The sequence below is a fragment of the Nothoprocta perdicaria genome, unplaced genomic scaffold (assembly GCF_003342845.1).
Source record: "Nothoprocta perdicaria isolate Ctin4 unplaced genomic scaffold, notPer1 scaffold_48, whole genome shotgun sequence".
In the NCBI taxonomy this organism is placed as follows: domain Eukaryota; kingdom Metazoa; phylum Chordata; class Aves; order Tinamiformes; family Tinamidae; genus Nothoprocta; species Nothoprocta perdicaria.
The window spans coordinates 3,034,523-3,052,933 of NW_020455732.1; the positions used below are offsets into that span (position 1 = coordinate 3,034,523).

General features: G+C 42.7%; 1 protein-coding gene across 2 annotated transcripts in view; it reads right to left on the minus strand.

Moving 5' to 3' along the window:
• Positions 1–8,498, minus strand: part of TSNARE1 (t-SNARE domain containing 1) — a 362,567-nt gene extending 354,069 nt beyond the window's left edge. For both annotated transcript variants that reach the window (XM_026047164.1, XM_026047163.1), the window contains exon 1: positions 8,463–8,498. The gene's annotated coding sequence lies outside the window, so the exon portion shown is untranslated. The remainder of the gene's footprint in view (positions 1–8,462) is intronic.
• Positions 8,499–18,411: the final 9,913 nt, after the last annotated feature.

Consider the following 18,411-nt stretch of genomic DNA (forward strand, 5'->3'; position numbering starts at 1 on the left):
AGCCCCATGGCTTTTATACTTCTATCCAAGATGGGGACAGTCTAGCCAGTAAAACTATTATGTTATCAACATTCCTATTTGACATATAAAATATATATGTTAAATAAATGTGCAATTGTAAACAATTAAATTTATAGTAAATAAATACACCTAGACATTTTTGGACGAGCACAGGTTTGGGTTGTATTTTACACCAAACCTTGGTATTTCTTCAAAACAACAGCAAGAACATAGAAAAAGAACTAAAGAACTTAATCATAACAGACAGTAAAGGGCGAGGTGAGTTTTCACGGGTCGGGACACTTCAGAAAGTGGATGTTTTGTTTGTTTTATGGTCATTTAAGAGACATAATACTCTGGCAAACATGGGGAAAATACAGGTGGGCTCATAGCACGGGCCTCTCCCAGCATGCTTCCTTTTGCCTATTAGATATTTAACTAACCTTACTACAGCACTGCCAAATTGGATTTAACTGCATGGCAGAGTTAGGAAGCTTCTCAGCATCAAGTTTCCCTATGACACAAAGAAGTTTTGTTAGTTTTTACATCCTGTAAATATTCCCTCTCATAGCACTTTCAAAATACACTTTTGTTTTCTTTTTCATTTAAGGGGAGAGAACTGTTTATCCTCTTGATTTCATGAGTCAGCTACTCTGATTATTGCCCAATTTTTTCCTCCCCTTGTTTTTTTATAATTAGATCGCAAAATAAAATGATGAAGTTATTTTGTAAATAACACAGCAGCCTACAGATTCCCCACCATCAGGCCCCCTTCCTCTCTCACTGTATGCAATTACCTGCTAATTTAGACAGTAAACTCTGGTAGTTTGCCCTTAATTATGGTTTCCCTATAACAGCTGCAGAGCCTACACTGCTTATGGTAAATATAGAGCTTTGAAAACGAATTTGAGCTCTTTATCAAAGAGGTTAGGCATGAGGGTGGTTGAAAGTGAAAAGACAAATTATGCCGACTAGACCACTCAAAGACCACAGTCCTCTGAGGAGTATGTCCAAGCAAACTGCAAATCAGCCAACCAATGGTGTTTTGATCAACTTCTTCCTAAAATCTCCATTGTGTCAGTTCCCAATTTCAGCATTGCTCAATGTACATCTGCCACAGGAACATGGCTCAGAAGCAGAAGTCAACCAGCCAACAGAAGCACCTGGGATCTGCTGATGTCCCAAGCTCAGGTTTTTAAGACTGGCAGAGCTTTCCACGACTCTGTTTCTTCATTAGATTGTACTTCACCTGTTTTCTCCAGTCCTAAATGGAGGAAGCAAAAGCCCAGAAGAAAAATCTTATTGAGAAGGGTGGTGTCTTAGCGTAACAGCCTTCAAATTTCATTAACTAGGAAAATAAATAAATAAATAAATAAATAAATAAAGTGGACAAAGGACAGAGAAGAGCAAGAAGGTGTTCACAGGCTGGGAGCCAATGAACAGATCTGTCGCTGCATCCAAGTCATGAGCAACACGGTCCAAGAAAGCCTTGTTTTACAGTTTCTTACATGTCAACCATCAGCAAACCCTCAGAATTTTTTTCTTCCCTCAAATGCATACAGGAGAGAAGAGAGATAGAAGAGTTTTGCGAGGATATCTAAAGAGAGATACCAAGCCAGTGGCATTACAGACATCGGATACACTGGACCATGACAGCCTGGAGGAAGCAGAGAGCACATGGATGGACTCAAATGCCAAAGGTTCCTCCTCTGTTGCTTCCCTTCTCCAAGAATTTCCTAACAATGAATTTTCTTGCTGCCTTTAGTCAGCCTTTCTTAACAGAAGAGATCTGGGGAGGGCAGGTCCAAAGACTCCTGTGTAGACGAAGGGCAGACGCCTTCCCGGATCAAAGCCAGCAGCAACTAGGGACTACTCCCACAAGCTCAGTCCTACAAACAGGTCACCCACACACCTACTGCAGTCCAACCCTACCAACACCAACTATAAAATCATTCATTCCAGAAAACCAGATAGCATTTAATTGAAAGAGCAAATCGAATAAACATATGCATTCTTTATTCCTTGCACTCAGCATCTCTTAGATTGATAACTGAGCCTAACATTTTCCACGCAGCTGCTTGAGACAGTTAACAGGGGGTTTGTAAGAGCACTTGCAACACCAAGCAAAGGTCAAGAGGGTTGCAAAGAAATCCGACTCAAAAGCTACCTCAAGATCCATCTAATGAAAGCAGTTACTAATGAAAGACTCCTCTAGACCCAGTTTAGAGGGGTTTTGAGCTTCTTCAAGCTCCTTGGGCAAGCTCAGGACAATTAGCCACCTCACAGTGTGAGACTTGCATTATTCTTAGCAATACCTTATGTTATTTTGTGGGACCAACATACAGCAAGAGGTTTTGGAGCTGTAACCTTGGTTGTCCTGTGATGAGTCAAGTGGAACTTTTTCAGCCCCAGTGATGTTCTAGCACATCTATATCCCCTCAATTTCACAGTCTTCTCCAAGCATTTGCCTTTTCTTTGATGGCATTTTTCTAGAATAATTAAATTGCAAAATACATTATGAACATTTTCCTGCTCTACTCTAAGAGGCAGAGAAAGAATGGAAATAATACCCCATCCTTAGCTGGTATCATGAAAGTAAGGAGTTATTTAAAAATACACTGATACGCCAAATTTGCTGGTCCCTAGAGCAATCAGCATCCACAGCCTCAAGTTGTTTGGAGAGTATGTTACACTTGCCTTAGGTTGTTTAGCTTTGGTCGATATATGAAGTTGTTTTTATCACAAAAATGCCTACAGCGTGACAATCAGCTTGTTATAAATGATGGGGGGAAAAAAAAAATAATACAGACTGTTTAATGCCAGAGGCAAAAGATTAACTGGAAAGCACTGATATTTTAAATTGCTTCTTAATCACTTCCAGATATTTTTCCCCAAAATTGTAACTATTTACTAAGCAACCCCACCTTGCTGAGAAGGGATAACACTTGCAGGCAGACAATGTTCTGCAGTAGGCAAAGACACTTGATCTCACCAGTGACTTCAAAACTGGCATTTGTGTGAGCATCGTTCTGAAGCTGAGCTCTCTATTTGTAGGCTATTCCCTATTCTGCTTCTCATCTGCTGTCAATATGGATTGAGTAAATTTCATCCTAACTCGCAATACTCTTCATGGGTCTTGCTCAAAAATTTTGAGAAAACATCCTTTCCAGCTGGCCAGCTTAAGCCAGAGCAGAACATCTTAAGCAATTATGCACTCAAGGAGACAAGGAATGATGCAGAACTGCCCTAAAACAGCCATCACTGGTGTGAATAATGTTTGAATGCAAAAGAAACTACCTCTCTCAATAACGAGTGCCACGTCAACGCTCCTCCTTTTCACTATCTTTGCCTTGCTTGATTTTTGGAGGCCACATTCTCTACTGCAGGCTGCAAACAGCCCTGCATCAGGCTGAAAGACGAGAATAGGGAAGGGCAATAGGGCCAGGAGGCCGTCATCAATCTCACCATATTTCAACAACATTTCAAATTTCATAGACAAAAAAGCATCATTTTGGTGGTAACTCCTTTTACATTATTATGATGAAATTCAGATAGCACCGTAGAGTCTGCCTTCCTCCTGTTCACGGTTGGATCAGTTTAGGAGTTTGGGGACCTTTCTCCTGCGCAATTGCAGCACAGCAATCATTTTGTAACTCCCTTCTCTCTTCTCTGCTATTGCCAATAAAATCCTCTTCTGGAACAATATTTAGTTTTTCAATCTTCCAAGCACAACCCTCTGAGTGTCTGCTCTACGATATCCCTCAGATTCCATGGTACCTTCATTCTAACATACAGACAGAGAAGAAAGAACCTTACTTAGGCTTTGTTGGTATATGGTATCTAAAGATACAACAGGTATCTACAATATGTAGATATTGTATCTAAAGATATAATCATTGTAGATACCAATCGGTATCTCTGTAGATACCTATTGTACCTTTGTAGATATCTACAAGCTAGAAAATAGGTGACAGCAACCGTGAGGAGGGTAAGAGAACAAGCAACATCAGATTTCCCTTCATTCATTCATTCATTCATTCATTCATTCATTCATTCATTCATTCATTCATTCATTCCCTTCATTCAGGTGCTGGTGCTCACTCCAAACATCTGTCCAGCCAAGGAAAGCTTACATCAATCCCTTTATGCATGGTGGAGATTAAGCTCGTTTTTAAGGAAGAGAAACACTCAAGTGCTGTCCTTAGCAATAACTACTGCAATAACTATAACTGTATTTCCTTGTATTCCCATGCATCTCAAAATTAACATAAATCTTTCCTTCTCTTTAAATCCAAATCTTCTCTGTCTAAGGAGTATTCCCAACACACAAGAATTACATGGCTGAAAGAGTACGTGGAAACAGGAAAAAAAAACAGGGGAAAAAATTATTCTTATTATCTTTTGAGGTTCTTCATCCCTGCACAACTGAGCACTAACATGAAAAATACAGAACATTTAACCGAGTCTCGTGATGCATCATCCCTTCTGCCTCCTGACATCCGTCCCAAGGGGCAGCACAATCTAGCCAAATGAGGATAAGGCAGCAGACAGAGAAATCTCACCTGGATTTCAGTCTGGTCATGCTAGATCAAGAGATGGAAGAAGTTCCAGGAACTAGTTGGAGATTAGAAATGACCAAGACAGACAGTTTTGCAGTTACATTTTCAAAAATGTCAACTCCTTCATGTAGAGAGGGTTCCTTTACCATAATATAGCCCTCTCTCCCCACTATGATGCTTCTGAGCTCCTTGAAACCTCATCTCAGAGTCTGTGCAGCCCATTGCCCTGCACCACAGCAATGACTCCTTAAACTAAATCAAGGGAGGAGAAGGAAGATGGGGACACCAAGCTCAGGGCTCTCTGTGATGGTCTCGAATCACTTTCTCTTTTCCCCAGACCACAAGGCAGTCCTCAGCAAACCCTGGTGCTCTTGCTTTTCCCCCCGAAGGACATTCAGACACTGAAATCTATCACTGCTGCCCAGATCTGCCGAAACCAAATTATGCTGCCCATATGGGAGAACATCTTCCCAGCTCTTAGGGGAAGGCATGGGATTTTGTGCAGATCTCCGCTTGCTTAGATATGGCGTTTCTAAAGGGATATACCAGAGGGAGCTCAGAGCAGCAGCTCTTTCGGTGCTAAGGAGATTAGGATGACAACATCGGGAATCCTAATGCACTGTCTCAACATGCATTTGCCCACGGTTGTCACTTCAAGGGATTTTGCTACAAAATGTCTCCAGATATTGTGCGTGCAGTAACTGAAATGTTAAAGACACCAGGAAAAAGCAGCAGTGCAGGACATGCATGCTGTGGAGTGAGGACCACCAATGGGGCAATGACCCATCCAGCCCTCTGCAGAGACCACCGCACTGACAAGATCAGGCCAGAACCTACCCCAAAACTGAAATGTCCCAACAGCATGGAGAGATGAACAAGAGTGACAGCTGCTCTTCTCCTTCCATGTTCCTAGTAGCATCCCATGGAGCAGGGTGCTCCCACAGGCCAAGAACTGCACCTTGGATGAGGTGGATATGAAATGATGGGCGAGAATCAAAGCAACTCAAGTGTCTCAAGGAGCCTAAATCACATATTCCGAGCCTCCATGCACATCCCAGGGCAATTGGTTTCCACTCCTTAGCTCCTGTAAGGACAGAACTCATATCCCAGGAAAAAACAGCATTTACAAGGTTTAATGGTCACACTTCCTAAGACCAGAAAGACAAGGATAAGGCAAAAAATACACCAGGATCCAGCAAGAAGCAAGGCACAATAAAAGGCTGTTTGCTTTAGCAAAAATGTTTTTTTTATATATGTATTTGTGTATGTGCATAGGAGAAGCGGCATCTGAACCCCCTTCCAGCTCTGCCTGTACCCAACAGCCATGCTCCAGTCTCTTCATTGCATCACCTGCATGCAAGATGCATGGGTCAGGCCAGGTGAACTATGTCTTCAGGGAGGACCTGCTGGCTTATTGGCCCAGAGTGGCCTCTCCAAGACTCATCTGCTCCTGGGCTAACGCTCAGCCATGTGGATGAAGAGGGCATAGGCGACAGTGCACGCTGTGCTCAAGCTTTGTACTCACCTTGCAGCAAAGCTGGAGGTTCAGCTACCTTCATCAGAGTTCAGTCACCACAGATCCAGGCTGGGGAGAATGGAGGAGCTAAAATCAACTCTGTTGCCTCCAATCAGAGATAGTAGAAGGTTAAAAATAGTCAACTTGAATGGGCAGAGATTTGGCCTCCTTGCCCCAAGAGATGTCCTTCTGTGGCTTTGCACTCAGATGAACAGACATCTAGGGCTAGTACCTATCATGGTTACCAAACAGCAAGGTCCTTGAAGATGTCTCATGAGCAACCTGTGGTTGTGGTAAACCTCCCCTCGAGTTCCCATGTGTTCTCCCTATCGGCATCACACAGCAGGAAGATGGGCAGATGCAAGAAAACTTGGCCCAACTTCCATGGTACATATGGCGAAAGTAGGGAGAATATAGTGATGAAGCATTCAAGAGTATGAAGACACCACAGAAATGGTTAAAAGGTTGAAGGAGCCAACAAATCAACAAGGGTAAACATACTGTCAAGAGAGACAGTGGCAGCTGGTGAGAGATAAATAACTTGGCCTCAACTGACACCAACACCACATTTTTCAGAGCCTGAAGGGACCTTTGTATTCATCAGGTTGGGTGTCCTTCATAATTCACACCACTCAACATCATCCAGCACCCTCCTATCTCAAGTCTGCAACTGTGGTTCAGGGAAATCAAGATGGGTTTGGGATGCAGAGATGCCAAAAAGTTGATTCCTCCTTGCTGCTAAAAATCTGCCCACAACCAGCTCAACTACTGCAAACCCAAAGGGCTTCCTAACACACTGATCTACACAGTTCCCAGAGACCATATTCCCACATAATCTACCCTTTCTTTCTGTCAAAGATGAATATTCACATCAAAGCAAAAAATGGAAAGAGAAAGCAGTAAAGCTAAGAAAGATACCTTCAGGGGGAAAAAAAAAAAAGTTTTAAAGTATGACTAGCCAGCACTGAGCGCCAAGTCCTGGAGCTTTTGGCCCCGCTCCTTGTAAAAGGATAATTTATGTTAATACTCTAATACCAAACATGGCATCAAGTGATCATTCAGGAGAGTGGTAACACCACTGATGCTCTTTACGCAGTATGGCCAAAAAATGCTTCAGTGAGAATGACTGTGGGTATTTCAGAGAAACCTCATGCATATCAAACAGGTATCCACCCCACAACTCTGTAAAGTTGCAGCAGGTGACCTCAGAGCCTGCAGAAATAACAAAGTTCTCTTTCCTTTTAACGAGACCTGCAGGTGATGAGCCAAAATTGCTGTCCCGAGGGACCTCATGAAAGAGTTGTGTAAATCCACAGCTGCTCCTTATACCTCAAAGCCGAGGAAAGCTGGATGGAAACAAAACTGCAGCTACAGGAAGAATCAAGGAGTTTCACTTCCACTTTCTTGGCTGAAAACAGTTATCCTCTTGTGAAATCTTCTGGAGAAACAGACAGCAATTCCTCTGTGATGTAACTCAAGTGCTGCTGCACTTTGCTGCCAGGACCAGTCCAATGTACAACACCCCAGGGAGGCAGGTCCAGACCACCGTCACGGTGCGAGACCACGCTACACAGGGCACAATGCAGTTATACTCAACTCCAGCAAGAGCTTCTGCAAGGAGGAACATGAAGTTGAGCCCACAAAACCACCAAGTTCTTAGAGATTTCAGGGAATTTGGCATTGCCTCTTTAAGCACCCATGATTCAAATCCCTGACATTATTCTTATCTCATTTGTTTTGCGCGTTGCTCTAGACATCAAAGATACCAAACCATCAAATGACCAGCATGTCAGCAACAGCAAGGGAGAAGAGAAAAACACGGCTGCAGCTCTCTCTAGGAGAGAAGCTGCTCTCTTCATGAGTCAAGCCAAGGCATGACGCACAGGGACTCCCTCCCTGGCCTCGCCATCGTATCAGCACGCAGAAAAGCAAAAGCAACATATTGCCAATCCCTGCTTATCAACTAGCTTTCTGTAGGATGACTGCGTTTGGCACAAAGACCAAGGATGTAGGAGTAGAAAAAGACAACTAGCCAGACCATCAGCTATGCCTGAATAGGCAAACAGGTGGCTTTTTAATTGAGTTAGATAAGTGGTATTTCCAACCATTTTAGCACAGACACTTAAAACAATATTACCTAGCACGCTTTTAGCTTGGGGGAGGTTTAGAAAGAATAAAAGGTCTGTCTAGGAAGGCCTTGCTTTGGAGTGGATGGAAGCCAAAATGTTCATTAAAACAGTTTTCCCTTTTGCCAACTCAGTCAAAAAGAGGGTGAACGTGCTATAAATAACCCATTTCATCCCAGCAATCACAGACGATATTTGCATTTGCCTGAGCCTCATCCTTACACACGCAAAGATGATCTAGTCCTACAGGGATGGTCTTACCAATTGTTTCCAAAGTCCTTTTCTCCTGGTCACAAAAGACTTCCTTGCAATCTAGAAGGAAAAAAAGAGATAGAAGATTAGTACTGAGATGAAAATTATTTCACTTTCACTGTTGAGGATACTGTCAAACACCATTAGAGCTGTTAGCTCTGGCGCCCAGCAAGAACCTGTACTCTTTAAGCCATGTTGTATTAAACAGGTGCAAACGCAAGTGTTGGTTCCTCAAAACATTGCTGCTAAGCAAGGGAAAAGCATCTCTATTGAAAAAGAAAGAAGAAATGAAGCTGCAAGTTGTTAAAGGGTTTTAGGATCTCCAATGTTCCAGAGATGCAAAAGCAAAGAGTTTGAATTAGTTTCAGGATATTTCTGAAAAAATAAGAATTTGAATCCATGATGCAACAGGTGAATCACTTATTTAACTGGCCTGTTTTCTTTAGCTGACCCTGCCATGGGAGGAATGCTCTGGCCACAACCGAGTTCAGGACTTCAGCACATATTAAATTTGAGGGAAGATGAAAGAGCCACTTTGAATCAAGATCCGTGCATTTGTCACCGGCAGGTTGTTTCTCACACGTGTTTATATACATGTGCATAGATCCTGACCTTGCCAGAATGTCCATTTTTAGCTTTCATCCTAGTGACTCTCCTTCTAGAAAAAAAAAAAAACCACTACTGTGACTCTAAAAGTATTGATTTCCCTTGCAATAAAGCAGCTCCTCGCATCTCCGAATAACAGGTCTTGCATTCACCAAGCTTTTGAGATGCAACCAAGAGCTGTGCTCAAGATGACATGGATTTCTGTCCTCAGGAGCTCAACTATACAAGATGACCATTAGCCAGATAAATGGAAGGTTCCATGGGGTATCTGAATTGCAACAGATATTAATGTCCGGATTTACTCTCTACAAAGAGAACTGCAGTGTCCATTCAACAGTCTGTTCCCACGAAAGGCCCTTCTCCCAATGAACACACTCATCTGTTCAGTTGATGCCAAAGAAGAAGCCCTTCCTCTGCATCACGTAATGAAAATGCAGCATCTGCTTTACTGCTTCAGTTAAATACAGTAGAATTTTGAAGGCATTAACAAACATTTATTATTTCTAAACTATACCGACAAATTAAAAAAAAAAAAAAAAAAAGATTTGAAATGGACACAATTTCCCCAGCGAGGAAAACTGCAGAGATAAAAGCCCAGCAGTGATTTGCATCTGCCCTCAGAAGCAACCTCAGCCTTCAGTGACCTCTGTGCAAATATACCAAGCCAATTCTGCACTATGCCTGCAGCCTTTCCCCTCCCATATTGGTATTTTGTTGTTGCTGGCTGTGAGAAACTATGAGAGGTGGTGCAAAAAATAGCATAAAATAAAAAGTAGTAAATAAAAAGTAAGTTTGCCTGAGCTTCAGGACAGGAAACTGGCCTAGGGGTTTAATCAAGATTTGGAACAAATTGCGTGAGGTATTTGGTAAACACTGATCTTATTGAATTATTGCACTTAGAGGATGCAATTCCCAACCACCTTCTCATATAACCCATTAAATTCACATTTGCCACTATCAGGCAAATCAGTTCAGTGCTTTCTCCTCTTTGATGGGGATGATGATAATCTGGTGAGCAGTAATTCATCGAACTTCAACAGCTTGATCACAAGAACAACCTTAGCAAACAGAACAAGCACAACAGTCATAGTGCCACCTAGAAGTAAAACCAAGTACTAGACCTTTCCCTTCAACATCTCATGCTTGGGACATTCCCTGCTGCACTTTCACGTCTGACGTTGCCAGCAGGTCGAGCGAGGGGAACCTGATCCTGCCCCTCTACTCAGCTCTGGTGAGGCCGCAACTGGAGTATTGGGTGCAGTTCTGGGCTCCCCAGTATGAGAGGGATGTGGAGCTTCTAGAGAGACTCCATCATTGAGTGACAAAGATGATTAAGGAAATGGAGCATCTCCTGTATAAGCAAGTGGGGCCTGTTTAGCCTTTAGAAGAGAAGGCTGAGAGGAGATCTGATCAATATGTACAAATACTTGAGGAGAAAATGTAAAGAGGATGGCCACTGTTCTCAGTTCTCAGTGGTGGCCAGAAACAGGATAAGCTGTAATGGGTACAAATTAAAACACAGGCAGTTCCATCTCCAGGTGAGGAAGAGCTTCTTCACTGTGATGGTGACAGAGCCCTGGAACAGGCTGCCCAGGGAGGCTGTGGAGTGTCCTTCTCTGGAGATCTTTCAAACCACCTGGATGCAATGCTGTGCCACGTGCACTGGTGTCCCTGCCAGAGCAGGGAGATTGGACTAGATGATCTCTAGAGGTCCCTTCCAACCTTAACCATTCTGTGATTCTGTGATTCTGTCCTCTTGAAGTTGGGCTGGGTAGAAGTAGCTAGTGGGTAGACGGGAACTTTAAAAAAAGCCTTTTACTACCTCTTAAGACATGTCACCAGCACGTTAGAGATTAGCAGCCCTGTCAGCTGAGTTGTACATGTTCATTCTGTGCTGATTTTTCCTCTTCCAGTTTCTCGTTGAGCAAAGCCACCATTGCCTCTGGTCAAGAGGAGGCTCTTTTATGGGGGATCCAACCTAACCCTTACTGTACTGCCTTCCTAAAGGAAGAAAGAGGTGCAATAGCGGCCAAGAATTGGGAATTCATGACTTCTACACCCACCTGCTTTCAACTGCATGACTCTGCCACTCTAGGTATATAAATATAGGGAGAGGACGATGATGATGTTGATAAAGTTGCAACGAATTTCAAGCCAGGTTTGCTAACACACATGCTAAAAGACCAAAGGCAATCCCTTTGTCTTCCAGGGGGGCATACCTCATCTTCAGCCTGGGATCCTCCTCTTTAAAAAGAAAAAAAAAAATGGAGTGAATGCCTCCATTTAATAGCTACACACACATTTGGGTTTCCTTTTGGTCTGAAACATTCGGCCACAAAAGAAAACCATTCCTGCCTGCACCGGTAGAGCAAATGATACTGAAGGTTTAGGTGAGATTAATTTCAAGTTTGTGGACAAACGGAGGAAACTGGTAGAAGAAATCTTTCATAGCTTCAGATTGAGCGTGCAGTTTTATGAGTAATCCGCCTGAGTTATGTGCCTGGCACCATGGGTGTGGATGACACTTTCATTCCTTCCCTCCCTTTTTGAATGAAAATGCCATCCAAGCACACAAAAACACAATATTTATTAAAAGAGAGGGGGGAAAAAAAAGAGATAGTGGAGGCACAGATTCCCCCTCGCTTGTACGATGTCCAATAAGGCTGATATTTAGAAGGCTTGGTGGGCTCTCCAGGCATTTTCCTGAGCTGACACACAGATTGTGCCTGTCAGCTGTACAGCATCACCCCAGAAACAGAAATAGCCTCCGGAGTGCAAACCAGGGCACTGTCAAAGTGAATCAGCTGCCACATACAGCATCCTTTACACCTGCATTGCTGACAACACTGTTCATTAGCAAAACTGGAGAAATCTGAAACATACACTTCAAACAGCATCATCTCCACTAAGGTCTGGTCCTCCTTCCCATCCTTCCCAGGTGTCCTGCAGAGAAAAACAGGTTTCTTCACACCCTCCCTTCAAAGTTAGCATCCTAACTGCTGGACCACCTCTCATTGTTATGCAAAATAACAAACACACTGTGAGGAACAGTTGTGGAGATGCCATGCCAAATGGCCTAAACAGATTGCAACCAGCTCCCTCTTTTGAGCAACTAAAGGTTTACAGAGAGAGGTTATGAGAACCTCTAACACTATCAGAGCTCATTTCCATGGAAACTGCAGGAGGAGGAGAAGGTCCCTTTTCTGAAAGTACTTCTACTCCATATGGACCCATCACCTTCCATTACTCCACTGCCTTTCTGAGTAACGTCCATGCCTTCCCCTATGCCATGCCCAGTTGCTAGACATAAAAAAATGCTTACGACAGCTCCTACTGTCTTGTTATCAACTCCGTTTCTTCTGCAGGATTAACTAGCAGATGGGTCCAGTGGAAGATAGCTGAACTACAGAGCTGGACCAACTGCAGCGTTTCCATTCTTATAGCTACAACACAAAGCACTAAAGATTCAAAGCTCCTGTAGGGCCAGCAGTTTGTACTTGAATCGCATTCCTAAGGGTAGAAACAGGGGTCAAGCCTGAAAATTGCAGCTTGTTGCATGTGGCTACTGAAAGGTTGTTTGGGTTAACTTATAGCTAACTGCATGGCCAGTTTTACAGGTGTCCAAACTCTTGCTTTGCAGCAGTCAACCCACTATATTGTTCCAGAAAAACAACTATGACACCAAAGAGATGTTGCAACCAACATGATGTGTTTGCAAGCTTCTTCTGCCACGCTGAACTAAAATTAAAATGTTTGCTCGAACTAAAATTAAAATGTAAGCTCGATGCTTATCTCACTCACTGAAATTTATGGTGCAGAAACTTCCTCGTGTCATGTCAAGAGATTCCCAACTGCCAAAAGAGCTAAAGGGAAGCTGCAACAGCAGGAGCTTCTACTTGACTTCAAAACAAGGCACTAGCTCTTCCACTATGCCTGTTCTACCACAATGGTTTGACAAATTCATCATAAGTGTTAAAAGCTTTTCTGTATAAGCAAAAAAAAAAAAAGAAAAAAGAAAAAAAAAAGAAAAAAGAAAAAGAAAAAAAGATATAGCAAGTGAAAAACTATAAAAAAATAGTGATCTACATGAAATACTAGAACTGTGAGGGTGCAAGTTTGGACTTGGTATGGAGTAGCCCAAAGCATCCCATGATGGACAGATGCCTTTGAAGAGACAAGGATGGAAAACTCCAGAAAACAATTCTGTAAAACACAGATGTTCTCTTTTCTTCCTTCCATGTCTCCTGACTACCAGCTTATCAAAAGGAAGGAGAAATTGCATGGCTCAGAGGGCAGTCATCTTATAATCATCATAAAAATGTACATGTGCACCCTACATTATGACAACAACATCTTGGAAAGAAGTGAAGGCAACACCCCTTCGTGATGTCTGCATCCGTTCACATACCCAGCTGGCTTGTCTGCTTCACAAGCTTTTAACTTCTCAATTGCATCTCTCGCAAAGTTATAATTTACTAGCAGCTATTTTCTACTGACTGTAATTTTACTGTGTTTTCATTGTGGTACCCAAATACCTCAGCAGCTTTTAAAAAAGCAGAGCAGAGTTTGGTCAGTAGCATGGACAGACATGGTTTGGAGAAGGCACTTCCTCTGGTACAGGGTGAAAACAGCTTTTTACTCTCCTAAGATAATCTACCACAGCTGCAAAGTCAGGTGCAAGAACATGAAACTCAGATAAAAATTCACATGAAAAATAACCATACTTTGCTGATAAGACCAGTACTTCAGAACCACTTGCTGGGTAATGTACTAATATTACATTTATACATAGGGTTTCCTATGCTGGCTGTTTTCTTAGGATTCCCAGTATTCCTCCTTTACCCCTAATACGGCCAACACCAACTCATGTAGGGGCTGCAGTTCAGTGCAGGGGAAAACAGAGATATGAAAATACCCATGTACTTCAGCAAAGCCTTTCAGTTAGCAATCTGATACTTTAGCCTCCTCTTATGTCATTTGCAGATTTAAAAATGCACATCGGCTTCACCATCCTCTCCCAGCCACTCTCTTTAGCATGCAAATACAATTTAACATAATTAGGCAGGACAGGAAACCCAGACCTTTAACGGTGTCAACTACATTCCAGTTGTCAGGCAAGATAAAGAGACTCTTTCACAGTAGTCAAGTTGGCCAAAAGCACGTTATTACCTTTGCAGGTTTCTAAGACCAGCACAGGACTTTGTAAGCAGGAACAGCTCTTGTACAAAGGCAACAGGTCTTGCTACAGCACTACTTGAGCATGGAAATATATATATATATATATATATAATTTTTTGTATCTATATTATCTACTATTTTTGTATCTATATTATGTATATATAGATATAGATATCTGTTGAAAGTCTATCTGGGAATAATCCACAGATGGCAGAGTTGTGATCCAAATCCAGATGCAAGTCCTGTGTACCACGAATCTTGTTTGGATCTTGCCATGAAGACAACTTAGTATCTGCTATTACACAAACCACACAAATAAATAAAAGTCTAAAAGTACCACAGCATAAGCCAGCAAAAATCTTGATCAAGCTATCCTAGATTTGTTAATGAGAAAGGACAAAGTAGCATTAATAATAATAATAATAAAATCACCACTCCAAGAAAAGTGTCAGGTACTTTGCATCTGCTTTACTTTCTTCACTCTACATCCTAGGCATAAAAGGGAGAGCAGGGGACAGAGCTCTCAGTTTAATTCTTCAGGATGCCAAAGGCATTTATATTCCTTGCCTGAGTTTCAAAGGTGAAAAGAGAAGCTGATAGTCTTTAGAGGTGCCACAAGAAGGCTCCTATCAAGACTGTTCCTTGCAAAGGAGGATCAGCTTAATTCTGATAACTGCAATTAATATATATATATATTATTGCAATTAATATATGACAGATAGACAGACAGACAGACAGATAGATAAATCAAGTTCCCCTGGATCTTTCACCAAACTCTCCAATGACTTCAAGTCACCTTAGGTAGTAACAAAGGTTCTCACAATTTTCTTCCAGGAGAAATTTGAGATCTCTGAACTAACACACACACACACACACACACACACACACACACACACACACACACACACACACACACACACACACTCTGTCTCTCTCTGTCTCTCTGTCTCTCTCTCATTTAACTGCATGGATCCTTAATTCATAAACAACCACATTCTTATCAGGTGGCTCTGTAAAAGAAGGAATAAAATGGATAACAAACTGTGCCTAACTGTGCCTTCTAGTGCCTAAGATAAGGCACTAGAAGCTCAGGTTGCACCTCAACGAGTTCAATGTGCTTGGCCAAGTCTCACATCCCTGTGCCTTTTTTTTTCCCCCAGTATCAGTCTGCCATAACACTACTACCTCTGCAAAGTGCTTTGAGATTGCTGGGTGAAGAGCATTATATAGAGGTGCTACTACTTTTGAGTCCAGGTAATCCAAAAAAAAAAAAACTCTGCTGAAAGCTCGTGGTGCAGTCTATCTGAAATAGACAGAAATCCCCACCAAAAACATTAAAGTCGTCACGATAGAAAAATAAATCCCGGCAGATTGTTGCTAGCATTACGTGAATCATCATGTTGTTATAGCAACTTCATCTCTGCGTCGAATCTAAAAATCCAAGCACAGTTGAAATAATATAACCGCATTAAGTAAAAATGATATATAACAAGATAAAAATGGATGGGCTCAATCTCAGAGGAGCACCCACACTTCTTTCTCACCCTCTTGCCTCCCTTTGAAAACACTGGCTTGCTGTATTTAAACAAAGGGAACAGACTTGGATCTTTCTGAAGAAAAACAGAGCAGTAACAAGCTTCTGAATTCCAGAAGCGTCTTAGAAATGGAGATCCACCTTTAAATGAAACCAAGTGATATTCTCCGTTCTAATCACCAGAACAGCCACAGTCAATTGACCTTAGAGCTCTTAAGTATTGCAAAACTCATGCATTTCCTCCAAATATCTATGCATAGTGCCATTTTACTATGGAGAAGCCCTATGGAGATGCAGAACAGGAGATAAAGAAGCGTGAAAGGTGGGAAATAGGCTGCACTGTCTCCCTTGAGGAGCAAAACCCCCCCAAAAAACAGAGCTTATCCCCCTGCTCCGGCCTTTTATATACTGAGCTGGTGTGCATAGCACTAGCTAGAAAGACGTGAAACAGCCCAAACATGTTTTGTACATGCTAACAGCCCACCGCACATCAAAATCGGGGCAATTTCACAACTTTTAAATTAGCAAAAAATGACAGATCCTCTTGTCAGGCCTGGGAGAAGCAGTTTTCTGCTGCTGTGGCTCCTTCTTGGGTGGTTATACTCACTCCAAATCCCTGGAAAGGAAAGAAGTGAAGGGAGCTGCTGCCTGCTGTGGGATGTTGGAGTGATGAAGGGAAGAAGAGAAAGAGCTGGGGCCTTGGCTGCTTTGGGCTCTTGGTCTATTATTTTCCACATAGACAGCAAAATACTTGCTACAGCTCAATTATTGAAAGTGAATACAATGCATAACTGCCTAACTTAGCCTTTCATCGCTCAAGACAATCACAGCATCTCTCGACTCCAGACAAGAGAATTTTGTTTTCCTTTTTTTTTTTTTTCCTCCTCCTTCTTCTCCCCCCTCCAAATGCATTTATTCATTAAAGTTTCCTCGTAGGCTGGGTAATGAGTCACTTTCCCCTGCTTCTCTACAAGGAAGGGAAATGCAACGGGATGAAGAGGAGCAGGATTTAAGGCGGAAGGCAAGCCCATCCCCAAATCTTTGCAGGGAATCACATAAAACCTAAGCAACTCCAAAAACCCAGGCGACCACACAGGCTCCATAACCTTTCCTTTATCACCAAAATGCTTTCCTGGTGTTTCGGAGTCTGCCTATCGTCATCTTGCTTGCAGCTAGCACAGAAAGCCGCCCCCTCTCCTCTGCCCAAAAATAACTCACTGAGCGTTTTCCCTCCGCAGAAGACTTTGGGGAGAAACCTGAAGCTTCGACTGCACATGGCGTGGATGCCGCTCCTCTGAGCAAACATTCTCACTGCACAATAAAAAATATCTGCATGAGGGGGCAGCCAAGCTCCTGTTTCTTCACGCATTGCACTTCTTGCACACTTACACTGGGATAAAGAGCAAATAAAAATCTTCATCACAAACACAAAGGGAGAGGCTTTGCTAGCAAAACTCACCACCACATTCCAGATTCGTCTGGAGTCAAGCTCACCAGCTCAGTGGAGCTCAGGTTGAAAAAATTATTTAACAGAAGACACTCTTTGTTTGACCACTCGGGTCCTCAGTGATGGCAAGAGCAGAACTGTTGCTTCCCAACCCCACTTGAAGGCTCATTCTGACCTACACAGCAAAACGAAATCATGGTTAACCAGCTGAATGGTATCCACTACCCAAGGATGAGCAGAAGAGACCAGCATTCCCTTTGAGTCTCACTATCTATGAGGTCAGCCCTTGGGGAAGAAGGACCTGAGCTCTTCAGAGCAGAAACAAACCCAAAATAATGCAACAGACGACTCTGCTGTTATCATGGGTTTCCAAGGAGGGCATCTTCTTGTCCATGTAGAGCAGTGCTGGACTTCAAACCAGTGTGATAAGGATGGTGTTCAAACAGCTCCATCACAACAGGCTGTACTCCAAGACATGATCTCCCAACTTACCTAGAATGGCGGTTTTCACTTTATTAATATGTACCCCAAGGAAAAGAAAAATAATCCTTGAAGTGATTTTAAAAAGTCATAAATTCTAAAATCCAAAAGCCGAAGAGGAGAGAGAAGCTTGGGAGACTTTTTCACTTCCACTGCCAATCTAATAATAAAACTGTCATATGGGGTGATGCGATTTTAGCTTTCAAGCTGAAGGTTGCTATGGGAGGCTGCTCCCAGCAGCAGCACCGTGTATCGTTTGTAAAAGGCCTTCACAGCACCAGACACTGTGCTGAATTTTGTGCAAGAAATTAACCACTGGATATTTGTTTTTTGAAAAGTCTCCCCCCCAAAAAATGCAGTCCTGTAAAGAGATGGCTGCAACTCAGAGGCCTCCAAAGCTAAGTGTGGGCTCAAATATGAAGTCACATAACCTCAATCTCCCAAGCCAGTGCCCATCAGTTAAGCCACGGTAACCACATGCTGTGCATGGTAATCACATGCTGGGCAGAGAGGAACCTCATGAGGTTCAATAAGGACAAGTGCAGGGTCCTGCACCTGGGGAGGAATAACCCCAGGCATCAGTACAGATTAGGGGTCGACCTGCTGGAAAGCAGCTCCACGGAGAGGGACCTGGGAGTCCTGGTTGACACTAAGTTAACCATGAGTGAGCAGTGTGCCCTCGTGGCCAAGAAGGCCAATGGCATCCTGGCCTG